This window comes from Triticum aestivum, chromosome 6B, assembly GCF_018294505.1.
Source record: "Triticum aestivum cultivar Chinese Spring chromosome 6B, IWGSC CS RefSeq v2.1, whole genome shotgun sequence".
Lineage (NCBI taxonomy): Eukaryota > Viridiplantae > Streptophyta > Magnoliopsida > Poales > Poaceae > Triticum > Triticum aestivum.
Window position 1 is genome coordinate 591752928 of NC_057810.1, and position 14980 is coordinate 591767907.

Sequence of the window (14980 nt, forward strand, 5' to 3'; positions counted from 1 at the left end):
TACTCAAATATTACATCTTTGGAACATTCATTCGCCACAAGGCGGACACCCTTCAGGACGCCCTCATAATACATCTCGGGACTGCGATGCTCCTTCCCCTCCGGTGGCCCATCTGTCACCAGCTTCTCAGCATCCAGCTTGCCCCAGTGTACTTTAGCACGGGCAAGGGCCCTACGGGCGCCTTCGATGCACACGGAGCGCTTGATGACTTCAAGTCGCAGACAGGCTTCCACTAGCCGCCTCACCAGCCCAAAGTAGCTCCCGGTCACGGTCTCTCCAGGACATAGCCAGACTATAAGGCCCTTCATGGCCTGTTCGGCTACCTTATGGAGCTCGACCAGCTGCTTCAGCTAGTCGCTCAAGGGCACCGGGTGTCCGGCCTCAGCATACTGGGACTAGAACACCTTCTCCGTCGAGCTCCCTTCCTTGGCTCGGTAGAATGCGGCAGCATCAGACACACTGCGGGGCAGATCTGCGAATGCTCCTGGAGAGCTCCGGACTCGGGTAAGTAACAAGTAATTCACTTTCACGTGCTTGCTTTGCATAAAGAATGCCTTACCCGCCGCTATCTTCTTCATCACCTCAATTTCCTGGAGGGCTTTTTGGGCTTCGGCCTTGGCGGATTTGGCACTCTCAAGGGCCGAGGCAAGCTCGGACTCTTGGGTCTTTGAGTCAAGCTCCAATCTCTCGTGTTTCTTCACAAGAGCATGGAGCTCTTGCTGCACCTCCGCCACCCGCACCTCCTGCTTTTCTCGCTCGGTGCGCTCCATGGCCGCATTGTCTTCGGCCTTGGACATCGCTTCCTTCAGGGTCGCCACCTCGGTTGTGGCCCCTATAACACTCACGTTGGTCCTGTCACTATTTGCAACCAGGTATTTTCATATACTTACATAAGGTACTACTTACCTTCTTTGTCCTCGAGCTGCTTCTTGGCAAGACCGAGCTCGTTCTCGGACCGCTCGAGGCTCTGCTTCAATGCATCGACCTCCGAAGTCAGTGCGGCAGAGGTCAGCAGCGCAGCCTGCATTCCCATATTGACATATTTATGTTAGACTCCTGCGTATATCTTTTTAGATCCTCAGTCCGGTTTTTCTTTCCGAACACCAAACTGAGCATCAGGGGCTACTGTCTATGCGGTAATATTTTTACATATCTTAAATACATACCTCGAAGCCTGTTAGAAGGCTGGCACAGGCTTCTGTCAGCCTGCTTTTGGCGGACTGAACCTTCTGGATCACCGCACTCATAATAGTGCGGTGCTCCTCGTCGATGGAGGCGCCATTGAGCACCTCCAGCAAATTATCCGGTGCCTCCAGTTGGACGGAGGTCACCGGCGTCGTAGGCTTGCCCTTCTTATGAAGGGGCCGCCTGCCGGACTCTGGAACCACTGAAGGTTCCGGTGCGGTGTCCGGCCCGGGGCCGGACTTCGAGCCCTTTGGGGTTTTATCCCCTTTGCGCCTGGAATACGGAAGGTCGCCTTGCGGTGCCTCCGGGGCTACCTCCTCCTGGCTCATCCCCTTTTGGACTCCACCTCGGCGTCGTCCATGGGGCGAGGGAAGGTAGCAGTCGGGAGTGAAAGAGTATTCACATCCGACGAATCCAGGGATCCGCTCGATGAGGCGTCGAGTTGGGCCTTGGGCGGACTACATGATTATGTTCGATGTTAAAAGATACCGTGCAGTAAAGGAACAGATGAGTTATTCTAGTATCCGGATACTTACGATTTTGCCAGGGGCTTGGCCCTGGATGGCCACTCCTCTCCACCATCGTCGGTGTTGGTGGAGTAGTCCGGGAGAAGGGTTTTTCCCTTCTTGGACTCTCCAGCCCTCCCTAGTTGGGATGGCCTTCCTTTTCTTTCCTCCCCCCGTTGGAGGGGGAGAGGCCTCTTCTTCCTCCTCCTCGCCTTCGTGGGAGGAGTGCGCTTCGGAGTTATCGTACGAGGAATCCGACACTACCATGCGCCGGGAACTCTTTCGAGTTCCCGTGGCCTTCTTCTCCGGCACTACGTGAGGTGCCGGGACCAGCAGCTTCGCCAAGCGGGCATCTGCTGGGTCTTTGGGCAAAGGAGCTGGACAGTCGATCTGTCTGGACTTCTTCTGCCAGTCCTGTTAAAGGAATGGGAGCTTAGATCCCACATAGAGTCAAACTATGAAAAACAAGTATCCTGTAATGGGTAAAATAAACTTACCGCGCTGGCCTGGCGCTTCGCGCAGAATCCGTGATCCTCGGTAATGGGAGGGTGAACTTCGGAGCTCTTGAATAGCACCTTCCAGGCATCTTCGTGTGTTGTGTCAAAGAGCCTGGACAAAGTTTGGTGCTGGGCCGGGTCGAATTCCCACAATTTAAAAGCCCGTCGTTAACATGGGAGGATCCGGCGGAAGAGCATGACCTGGACTACGGTGACAAGTTTAACCTTCTTGTCAATCAGGTCTTTGTTGCAGGTTTGGAGTCCGGTCAGCTCTGCCGAATTACCCCACGACAGGCCCGTCTCTTTCCAGGAGGTGAGCCGTGTGGGGATGCCAGATCGGAATTCGGGGGCCGCTGCCCATTCAGGGTCACGCGGCTCGGTGATGTAGAACCACCCCGATTGCCACCCTTTGATGGTTTCCACAAAGGATCCCTCGAGCCATGTGATGTTGGCCATCTTGCCCACCATGGCACCTCCGCACTCCGCCTGCTGGCCGCCCACTACCTTCGGCTTGACATTGAAGATCTTCAGCCATAAGCTGAAGTGGGGCTTGATGCGGAGGAAGACCTCGCACACGACGATAAACTCCGAGATGTCGAGGATGAAGTTTGGGGCCAGATCGTGGAAATCCAGGCCATAGTAGAACATGAGCCCCCGGACAAATGGGTGGAGTGGGAAGCCTAGTCCGCGGAGGAAATGGGGGAGGAACACCACCCTCTCATGGGGCCTGGGGGTGGGAATGAGATGCCCCTCGTCTGGAAGCCGGTGCGCAATGTCGTTGGACAAGTATCCGGCCTTCCTCAACTTTTTGATGTGCCCCTCCGTAACGGAGGAGGCCATCCACCTGCCTCCCGCTCCAGACATGGCTGGAGAAGGTTGAGGTGGGAAGTGCGGACTTGGGCGCTGGAGCTCGAGTGCGTGGAGATGGATGAGCAAAGGAGGAAGAAGGCGTAAATGGAAAGAGTGGATCCTTATCCCCTTATATGGGCGGACGAAGCTATGTACCCCACCAGCCTAGTAAAAGTCGCTTATCTCCCAAGCACCATGATTGATGGCGCGGTTGGGTTACCCACGCCCGTATTGATGAGAATCCCGGAATAAGGGGACACCATCTCTGCTTTGACAAGACGTGCCAAGGAAACCGCCTCGCTAAACGCGCTGACGTGGGATAGTAAAATAATTCGAATGAAGGCTTGGCCGTGGCATGATGTCACACTACGGAATACGTCAGCAGATTAGATTTGTACAAATATTATTCTCTCTACGGTGGTATGTGGAACTTATTTTGCAGATCCGGACACTATCCTTGTGTTCAAAATCTTCTATGAAGTATCCGGAGGAGGAACCCGCCTTGCAATGTCGAAGACAATCTGCGCGTCGGACTCGTCGTCATTGAAGCCTGGTTTAGGGGCTACTGAGGGAGTCCTGGATTAGGGGGTGTCCGGATGACCGAACTATAACCTTTGGCCGGACTCCTGGACTATGAAGATACAAGATTGAAGACTTCGTCCCGTGTCCGGATGGGACATTCCTTGGCGTGGAAGGCAAGCTTGGCGATACAGATATGTAGATCTCCTCCCATTGTAACCAACTCTGTGTAACCCTAGCCCTCTCCGGTGTCTATATAAACCGGAGGGTTTTAGTCCGTAGGACGAACAACAATCATACCATAGGCTAGCTTCTAGGGTTTAGCCTCTCTGATCTCGTGGTAGATCTACTCTTGTACTACCCATATCATCAATATTAATCAAGCAGGAGTAGAGTTTTACCTCCATCGAGAGGGTCCGAACCTGGGTAAAAACATCGTGTCCCTTGTCTCCTGTTACCATCCGCCTAGACGCACAGTTCGGGACCCCCTACCCGAGATCCGCCGGTTTTGACACCGATAGCAACCATTAGTCCATAGAGATTGTCATCAATTACCAAAACCAAACATGGGGGCACCGCATGTTCTTTCACATTGCCGCCCTTTCTTTGCTACTGCCTCATCACCGGCGGCAGCTGCGATTTCAGATCTGCGCTATAGGCGGCGGAAGAGGCGGCGGCGTTTGCGGCGGACCTGGTGCTCCCCTTGCTGTTGGTCACCGTCTGGTCAACCTAGTCTATGCCATGGCTCCCCCTACGTCGTCCTCGTCTCCGATACCAGTAAGCAGCACCCCCTCCCCCTTTGTTAGCTCAATGGTTAGGCCTTTAAGCTAGGTGTATGATCGATTTCCCACTGAACGAACCATCGATGTCGACTAGGTTATGGACGCATGGATGAGGCTGATAATCCAGGCGGCAACACTGATTAGTGTGATTCAGGCATGGGTCATGTTCATGCACCAGAGAGTTGTTTGTCATGCTGGGAGATCGTTGATCCGCTATGGTCCATTGTTTCCCCGGGAACAGGAGAGGATCCAAAATCTGAACAACATCTACAACTGCAATGACGTCGAGGCTCTGTGGATGCTTAGAATGAAAAGAGCACCATTTTACAGGCTTGTCGAGACCTTCAGGAGGTGGGGCCTGTTATAAGATAGTATCAACACCAGTGTTAAAGAGCAAGTGGCCATGTTCCTTCATGTTGTTGGCCATAACCAGAGGTTTAGGGTCATTCACAACACGTTCAGGAGATCAACGAAGACCATCTCTAGGTACTTCAAGCAGGTGCTTTTTGCTGTTGGGGAGCTTAGAGGAGAGATGATCAGGAGACCATCTGGCCAGACTCCACCCAAGATTCGCGGAAGCCCAAGATGGTATCTGAGGGAGTCTTGGATTAGGGGGTGTCTGGATGGCCGGACTAAGACCTTTGACCGGACTCCTGGACTATGAAGATACAAGATTGAAGACTCCGTCCCGTGTCCGGATGGGACTTTCCTTGGCGTGGAAGGCAAGCTTGGCGATACGATATGAAGATCTCCTCCCATTGTAACCGACTCTGTGTAACCCTAGCCCTCTCCGGTGTCTATATAAATCGGAGAGTTTTAGTCCGTAGGACGAACAACAATCATACCATAGGCTAGCTTCTAGGGTTTAGCCACTCCGATCTCGTGGTAGATCTACTCTTGTACTACCCATATCATCAACATTAATCAAGCAGGAGTAGGGTTTTACCTCCATCGAGAGGGCCCGAACCTGGGTAAAAACATCGTGTCCCTTGTCTCCTGTTACCATCCGCCTAGACGCACAGTTCGGGACCCCCTACCCGAGATCCGCCGGTTTTGACACCGACATTGGTGCTTTCATTGAGAGTTCCTCTGTGTCGTCGCCTTTAGGCCCGATGGCTTCTTCGCTCGTCAATCGCGATGCGGTCCGGGATGAGACTTTTCTCCCCGGACAGATCTTTGTATTCGGTGGCTTCGCACTGCGGGCCGACTCGTTCGGCCATCTGGAGCAGATCGAAAGCTACGCCCCTGGCCATCAGGTCAGGTTTGGAAGCTTAAACTACACGGCCGACATCCGCGGGGACTTGATCTTCGATGGATTCGAGCCACGACCGGGCGCGCCGCACTGTCACGATGGGCATGATTTAGCTCTGTCATCGGACAACACCCAGAGCGTCGCTCAGGTGTCCGCTCCGACCATTAGCTCGGAGCCCACTGCACCAGTCGGGGACGGACGGTTGGACGCCGCCCCGGAAGCTGCAACCTCTACGGCGATAGAGCCGGATACCAGCCTAGTCCCTCGCAAGGCCCGTGACTCCAAGGTGCCGGACTCCGATCCGAACTCCGTAAATCCCGCACCTCTTCCGATTAAGCCCGATTGGGCTCCGGTCATGGAGTTCACCGCCGCGGATGTCTTTCAGCACTCGCCTTTCGGCAATATCCTGAATTCATTAAAGTCTCTCTCTTTGTCAGGAGAGCCCTGGCCGAACTACGGCCAACACGGTTGGGATGCGGACGACGAAGAAATTCGAAGCCCACCCACCACCCACTTCGTAGCCACTGTCGACGATTTAACCGACATGCTCGACTTTGACTCCGAAGACATCGACGGCATGGACGCCGATGAAGGAGACGATCAAGAACCAGCACCTATAGGGAACTGGAAAGCCACCTCGTCATATGACATATACATGGTGGACACCCCTAAAGCGGGGGATGGCGAGGAGAAAACGGAGGATGACCCCTCCAAGAAGCAACCCAAGCGCCGACGTCAGCGGCGCCGCTCTAAGTCCCGCCAAGCAAAAACGGCGATTCCGGCACCGGAGATAACAACACGCCGGACAGTGCCGAAGACAACCCCCTCCAGCAGGATTCAGTGCAGGAGGACGAAGGAGCCAGCCCTCATGAGAGAGCGGCCGACAAAGAGGATGAGGACGACAATTACATGCCTCCCTCCGAAGACGAGGCAAGCCTCGACGACGACGAATTCGTCGTGCCAGAGGATCCCGTCGAACAAGAGCGTTTCAAACGCAGGCTCGTAGCCACGGCAAGCAGCCTCAAGAAGAAACAGCAGCAGCTTAGAGCTGACCAAGACTTGCTAGCCGACAGATGGACCGAAGTCCTGGCGGCCGAAGAGTATAAACTAGAACGCCCATCCAAGAGCTACCCAAAGCGCAGGCTGCTACCCCAACTTGAGGAGGAAGCAACTAAACCTACATCACCAGCGTACGATGCGCCCGATCGGCCACCCCGTGGCCGCGATAGAGAGGCCTTCAGGCCCTCAACCCAAGCCGCACCCCGACACCGCTCAAAACATACCAGAGTACGGGGAGACGCAACAGACCTGCGAGACATCTTGGAGAATAAGGCAAGGCAAACAAGATCGATCTACGGATCGCATGGGCGCCCCGCTTCACGTGACGCTAGCCGTCACGCCGGACATAATAAGTATGGCCCGGCCGAATACAACAGACCAAGCTCGTCCGAGCTGCGTCGTGATATAGCCCAGTACAGGGGCGCCGCACACCCACTATGCTTCACAGACGAAGTAATGGATCATCAAATCCCCGAGGGCTTCAAACCCGTAAACATCGAATCATACGATGGCACAACAGATCCTGCGGTATGGATCGAGGATTATCTCCTTCATATCCACATGGCCCGTGGTGATGATCTACACGCCATCAAATACCTCCCGCTCAAGCTTAAAGGACCAGCTCGACATTGGCTTAACAGCCTGCCAGCAGAGTCAATTAGTTGTTGGGAGGACCTGGAATCCGCATTCCTTGACAACTTCCAGGGCACGTATGTGCGACCACCAGACGCCGATGACCTAAGCCACATAATCCAGCAGCCAGAGGAATCGGCCAGACAATTCTGGACACGGTTCCTAACCAAGAAAAACCAAATAGTCGATTGTCCGGACGCCGAGGCCCTTGCAGCCTTCAGGCACAACATCCGAGACGAATGGCTTGCCCGGCACCTAGGACAGGAAAAGCCGAAATCTATGGCAGCCCTCACGACACTCATGACCCGCTTCTGTGCGGGAGAAGACAGCTGGCTAGCTCGTAGCAATAACATAACCAAGAGCCCCGGCAATTCGGATACCAAGGATAACAACGGCAGGTCACGTCGCAACAAGCATAAGCGCCGCATTAACGGTGACAATACTGAAGATACGGCAGTCAATGCCGGATTCAGAGGCTCTAAACCGGGTCAGCGGAAGAAGCCATTCAAAAGAAACCCTCAGGGCCCATCCAGCTTAGACCGGATACTCGATCGCTCGTGCCAGATACACGGCACCCCCGAACAGCCAGCCAATCACACCAACAGGGATTGTTGGGTGTTCAAGCAGGCAGGCAAGTTAAGTGCCGAGACCAGAGACAAGGGGCTACATAGCGATGACGAGGAGGGGCCCCGGCCGCCGAACAACAAAGGACAGAAGGGATTTCCCCCGCAAGTTCGGACGGTGAACATGATATACGCAACCCACATCCCCAAAAGGGAGCGGAAGCGTGCTCTCAAGGACGTCTATGCGCTGGAGCCAGTCGCCCCAAAGTTCAACCCATGGTCCTCCTGCCCGATCACCTTCGATCGAAGGGACCATCCCACCAGCATCCGTCACGGCGGATTCGCCGCACTGGTCCTAGACCCAATTATCGACGGATTTCACCTTACCAGAGTCCTAATGGACGGCGGCAGTAGCCTGAACCTGCTTTACCAGGACACAGTGCGAAAAATGGGCATCGATCCTTCAAGGATTAAACCCACAAAGACAACCTTCAAAGGTGTCATACCAGGGGTAGAGGCCAGCTGTACAGGCTCGGTTACACTCGAGGTGGTCTTCGGATCCCCGGATAACTTCCGGAGCGAGGAGTTAATCTTCGACATAGTCCCATTCCGCAGCGGCTATCACGCCCTGCTTGGACGAACCGCATTTGCAAAATTCAATGCGGTGCCGCACTACGCATATCTCAAGCTCAAGATGCCAGGACCTCGCGGAGTCATCACGGTAAACGGAAACACCGAACGCTCTCTCCGAACGGAGGAGCACACGGCGGCCCTGGCGGCGGAAGTACAGAGTAGCCTCTCAAGGCAGTTCTCCAATCCAGGCGTCAAACGTCCGGACAACGTCAAGCGAGCCCGAAGTAACCTACAACAAATCCGGCTGGCACGTTCCGAGCAAGCATAGCAGTGCGGCCCCAACCCCAGCCCCCGCCAAACGGCGATACTGGTACCACGCGTACATAATTACGCCTTAGAGATACCATGGGCATAAGGGGAGGGGCACAACAACGGCACGCCCAGAATGCGGCTCAACCGCACTAAGGGGCTCCCTATTTCGCCGTTTTCCTTTTTACACACTTTCAGGACCCAACTATTCGGAAGGCCTGTCCGGCAATACACTCGCCGAACCCACGATGCAACAGCCAGGGAGGGAGCAAGCCACGTCAAAAGTCCAGGTGGTCTCTATAACGAGTTTAATACCTGTTTTACTTACAATCCCGCAGCTTGCCCCTGGAGGGGAATATGTCAAATACTCCCATCTCTTGCTTACCGCACTTCTTGTATCGTTCTGCTTTCGCAGCAGCCCTTTTTTAATAAACAATATATAGCTCTTACCTATTATTGTACTTATCTATTTTTATATACAAATATGTTCAGTCATGACATTCTGCAACCGTACACTTTGGTGCGGACAATACACCAGGGGCTTACAACACCCCATAACATGGTGTGAGAAGACCGAACACTCTCACGAGTGCGGCACCCCGAACTTATAGCACTATATGCATCGGCTCCGAATCATGTCTTTGGTCAATAGTTGGGTTTGCCCGGCTCCCATGTTTTGGTACCTTACGTTCCGCATTGTTGGCTAAGGTAGCGCTGGGAGAACTACTGCGATTGTGCCCCAGTTGAGCTGGGTTAACACCTCAGTAGAGAAAGCTAAAACTGACTGTCATGATAGTGCGAGAGACCGGTCGCTGTTCGCGAGGTTTCTTCGAGTCCTTAAAGACTTATGCCGCTTCGAGCGAGGAACCGGACTTATCCGGCCTAGGCGTGGATAGCGCCCCGAACTCGGTCTTCCGAATACTAGGGGCTTCGCCGAAATTTAAAATTATAGAATTCTATGGCTAAGTGAGAGTGATAAAGCATTATAAGTCCGACGGCCTGGTTCGTTGTGCTGAACGCCTCCCTAGATGGACCCAAGAATGGGAACAAGAGCGCTCAGGTTTATCCCGAACACCCCAGCACTCGTGGCATGGGGGTCGAAGCCGACGACTTGCATCTCTCAGATTTGATAAACGGCCGCACAGAAGGTAATATTTTAAATTAACAAGCGTTGCTTAACGCATATGAACAAAGCTTCAGCGTACAGGATAACAAATGCGAGTCTACTCAAAAATTACATCTTTGGAGCACTCATCCGCTATACGGCGGGCACCCTTCAGAACGCCATTATAATACATCTCGGGCGTACGATACTCCTTGCCCGGCGGTGGCGCGTCCGTCAACAGCTTCTCCGCATCTAGCTTGCCCCAGTGCACCTTAGCACGGGCAAGGGCCCGACGGGCACCTTCAATACAAACGGAGCGCTTGACGACCTCAATCCACGGACACGCGTCCACCAGCCGCCGCACCAGACCGAAGTAGCTCCCAGGCATGACTTCTCCAGGCCACAGCCGAGCTATGAGGCCCTTCATGGCCTGTTCGGCCACCTTGTGGAGCTCGACCAGCTGCTTCAGCTGGTCGCTCAGGGGCACCGGATGTTCGGCCTCAGCATACTGAGACCAGAACACTTTTTCCGTCGAGCTCCCCTCTTCGGCTCGGTAGTATGCGGCGGCATCAGACACACTACGGGGCAGATCGGCGAACGCTCCTGGAGAGCTCCGGATTCGGGTAAGTAGCAGATAATTAACTTTTATATTTTTGCTTTGCATAAAGAATGCCTTACCCGCCGCTATCTTCTTCATCGCCTCGATCTCCTGAAGGGCCTTCTGGGCTTCGGCCTTAGCGGTCTTGGCACTCTCAAGAGCCAAGGCAAGCTCGGACTCTCGAGTCTTCGAGTCACGCTCCAAACTCTCGTGTTTTTCCACGAGAGCCTGGAGCTCTTGCCGCACCTCCGCCACCCGCGCCTCCTGCTTCTCTCGCTCGGTGCGCTCCAAGGCCGCACTCTTTTCGGCCTTGGAGACCGCCTCTTTCAGGGTCGCCACCTCGGTCGTGGCTCCTGCAACATTAACGTTGGTCCTGTTATTATTTTGCAACCAAGTATTTCTATATACATTTACAGGAGGTACTATGTACCCTCTTTATCCTCGAGCTGCTTCTTGGCACGGCCGAGCTCGCTCTCGGACCGCTCGAGGCTTTCCTTCAATGCATTGACCTCCGCAGTCAGTGCGGCAGAGGTCAGCAGCGCAGCCTGCATTCCCATATTGACATATTTCTATTAGACTCCTGCGTATATCTTTTTAGATCCTCAGCTCGGCTTTTCTTTCCGAACACCGAACTGAGCATCAGGGGCTACTGTCTATGCGGTAATATTTTTTATATATGTTTTTGAACACATACCTCAAAGCCCGTTAACAGGCTTGTACAGGCTTCCGTCAGCCCGCTCTTGGCGGACTGAACCTTCTGAATCACCGCACTCATAACAGTGCGGTGTTCCTCGTCGATGGAGGCGCCGTTAAGCGCCTCCAGCAAATTGTCCGGCGCCTCCGGGTGGACGGAAGTCGCCGGCGTCGCAGGCTTGCCCTTCTTATGAAGGCGCCGCCTGTCGGACTCGGAGCAGTGTCCGGCCCGGGGCCGGACTTAGATCCCTCCGGGGCTTTACCCCCTTTGGGCCTGGAGTCCGGAAGGTCGCCTTGTGGCGCCTCCAGGACCACCTCCTCCTGGTTTTGTCCCCTACGGGACTCCACCTCAGCGTCGTCTGTAGGGAGAGGGGAGGAGGCCGTCGGAAGTGAAGCGCTATTCACGTCCGACGAATTCAGAGAGCCGCTCGACGAATCGCCAAGCTGAGCTCTGGGCGGACTGCATGATTAGATTCGGCGTTAGAAGCTATCGAATAATAAAGGAGTGCAATAAGTCATTCGGGTAGCCGGACACTTACGATTTTGCCAGGGGCTTGACCCTGGATGGCCATTCCCCCCCCCCCGCCGTCTTCGGCGTCGGGGGCGTAGTCCGGCAGAAGGGTCTTCCCCTTCTTGGACCCTCCGGCTTCCCCAGTTGGGGCGGCCTTTCTTTTCTTTCCTCCCCCCATTGGAGGGGGAGAGGCATCTTCTTCTTCTTCCTCCTCCTCCTCGTCTTCGGAGGCGGAGGGTGCGTTGGGGTTGTCGGGCAAATCCGACGCCACCGGGCACCGGGAACTCTTTCGGGTCCCCGCGGCCTTCTCCTTGGCCTTCTTCTCCGGCACCACGTGAGGTGCCGGAACCAGTAGCTTTGCTAATGCGCGTCTGCTGGGCCTTCGGGCAAAGGAGCCGGACAGTCAAACTGTCCGGATGTCCTCTTCCAGTCCTGTCAAAGGAACGGGAGTTTAGATCCCACATAAAGTCACACTATGAAATTCGGGTATCCCGTAAGGGACTAAATGTAAGCTTACTTCGGAGGCTTGACGTTTGGCGCAGAATCCGCGATCCTCGGTGACGGGAGGGGAGACCTCGGAACTCTTGAAAAGCACCTTCCAGGCGTCCTCGTGCTTCGTTTCGAAGAGCCGGGATAGAGTCTGGTGCTGGGCCGGGTCGAACTCCCACAAATTGAAGTCCCGTCGTTGACACGGGAGGATCCGGCGGAAGAGCATGACCTGGACCACGTTGACAAGCTTGACCTTCTTGGTCACCAGGTCTCGGACGCAGGTTTGGAGTCCGGTCACCTCTTCCGGATTGCCCCACGACAGGCCCGTCTCTTTCCAAGATGTGAGCCGGGTGGGGATGCCGGATCGAAATTCGGGGGCCGCTGCCCACTTAGGGTCACGCGGCTCGGTGATATAAAACCACCCCGATTGCCACCCTTTGATGGTTTCCACGAAGGCACCCTCGAGCCAGGTGACGTTGGCTATCTTGCCCACCATGGCACCTCCGCATTCCGCTTGTCGGCCTTTCACAACCTTCGGCTTGACGCTGAAGATCTTCAGCCATAGGCCAAAGTGGGGCTGGATGCGGAAGAAGGCCTCACACACGACGATAAACGCCGAGATATTGAGGATGAAGTTCGGGGCCAGATCGTGGAAGTCCAGGCCGTAGTAGAACATGAGCCCCCGGACGAACGGGTGAAGAGGAAAACCCAGTCCGCGGAGGAAATGGGGAAGAAAAACAACCCTCTCATGGGGCCTGGGGTGGGGATGAGTTGCCCCACATCTGGAAGCCGGTGCGCGATGTCGTTAGACAAGTATCCGGCCTTCCTCAGTTTTTTGATTTGCCCCTCCGTGACGGAGGAGGCCATCCATCTACCTCCCGCTCCGGACATGGTTGGAGAAGGTTGAGGTGGGAAGTGCGGGCTTGGGCGCTGGAGCTCGAGCGCGCAGGGACGGATAAGCAGAGGAGGAAGAAGGCGTGAATGGAAAGGGCGGATTCTTATCCCCTTATATGGGCGGCCAAAACTACGAGCCCCCCACCGGCCTAATAAAACTCGCTTATCTCCCAAGCGCCGCGGTTAATGGCGCGGTTGGGTTACCCACACCCGTATTGATGAGAATCCCGGAATAAGGGGACACGATCTCTGCTTTGACAAGACGTGCCAAGGAAACCGCCTCGCTAAACGCGCTGAGGTGGAACAATAAAATGAATAAAAGCCTGGCCGTGGCATGATGTCACGCCGCGGAATACGTCAGCAGATCCGATTAACGCAAATATTATTCTCTCTACGGTGGAATGTGGAACTCATTTTGCAGACCCGGACACTACCCTGGTGTTCAACATCTCCTATGAAATATTCGGAGGAGGAACCCACCTTGCAATGCCGAAGACAACATGCGCGTCGGACTCGTCGTCATTGAAGCCTGGTTCAGGGGCTACTGAGGGAGTCCTGGATTAGGGGGTGTCCGGATGGCCGGACTAAGACCTTTGGCCGGACTCCCGGACTATGAAGATACAAGATTGAAGACTCCGTCCCGTGTCCGGATGGGACTTCCCTTTGCGTGGAAGGCAAGCTTGGCGATACAATATGAAGATCTCCTCCCATTGTAACCGACTCTGTGTAACCCTAGCCCTCTCCGGTGTCTATATAAACCGAAGAGTTTTAGTCCGTAGGACGAACAACAATCATACCATAGGCTAGCTTCTAGGGTTTAGCCACTCCGATCTCGTGGTAGATCTACTCTTGTACTACCCATATCATCAATATTAATCAAGCAGGAGTAGGGTTTTACCTCCATCGAGAGGGCCCGAACCTGGGTAAAAACATCGTGTCCCTTGTCTCCTGTTACCATCCGCCTAGACGCACAGTTCGGGATCCCCTACCCGAGATCCGCCGGTTTTGACACCGACAGTATCCATACTTCAAGGTGAGCATTGACAATATATACTTTTCATGGCTTGATATGCTTGTGTTGTTCAAGTTCAGCACTAACACATGCTAGTGATGCCATTTTCAGGACTGCATTGGGGCAATAGATGGTACTCATGTCACTCCAGAGTTCCTAGGTCACAGTCTGCAGCATACAGGGGGAGGAAGCGCTACACAAGCCAGAATGTGCTTGCTGCTGTTGACTTTGATCTGAAGTTCACATATGTGCTAGCTGGCTGGGAGGGGTTAGCGCATGATGCAAACATTCTCACTGACAGCATAAGTTGACTTGATGGGATCAACATCCCCGACGGCAAGTTCTACCTTGGAGATGCTGGCTATGCATGTCGGCCGGGTATTCTTCCACCCTTCAGGAAAACAAGGTACCATTTCAACGAGTTCTCTGGTAGGAACTTTCCTAGGACTGCACAGGAGCTGTTTAATCTCAGACACTCCAGCCTTAGAGTAACTGTTGAGAGGGCATTTGGAGCTCTGAAGAATAGGTTTAAGATCCTGGATCAGAAGCCATTCCACCCATACTCCACTCAAATTAAGCTAGTTCTTGCTTGTTGCATTCTGCATAACTTGATCCTCCAGTGAGGCTTTGATGAACATGTGCCTGAGGAGGAAGAGGTCGAGCCTGACGATGTTGTTAGCTCTGGCCATGGTGTGGAGGCATTTGACAATGACGCTTGGAAGAACAAAAGGTTGGAGTGGGCAGAGACAATGTGGCTTAACAGAGGTCAGTGCAGGATTTGAAGAAGAGGAAGAAGCAGCAGCAGCAGCAGAAGCACGGAAGAAGAGGAAGAAGAAGCAGCAACAACAGAAGCAGAAGAGGAAGATGAAGAGGAAGATGAAGCAGCTACACCGATGAACTATCCCCTATTTAGCCAATGGCTCTTAATAATTTGAACTGTCATTTGATTGT

General features: G+C 54.1%; 1 pseudogene; it reads left to right on the forward strand.

Annotated features, from left to right (window-relative positions):
* The first annotated feature begins 4435 nt into the window (after positions 1 to 4435).
* Positions 4436 to 14787, forward strand: LOC123138235 (protein ALP1-like; annotated as a pseudogene).
* The last annotated feature ends 193 nt before the right edge of the window (positions 14788 to 14980 follow it).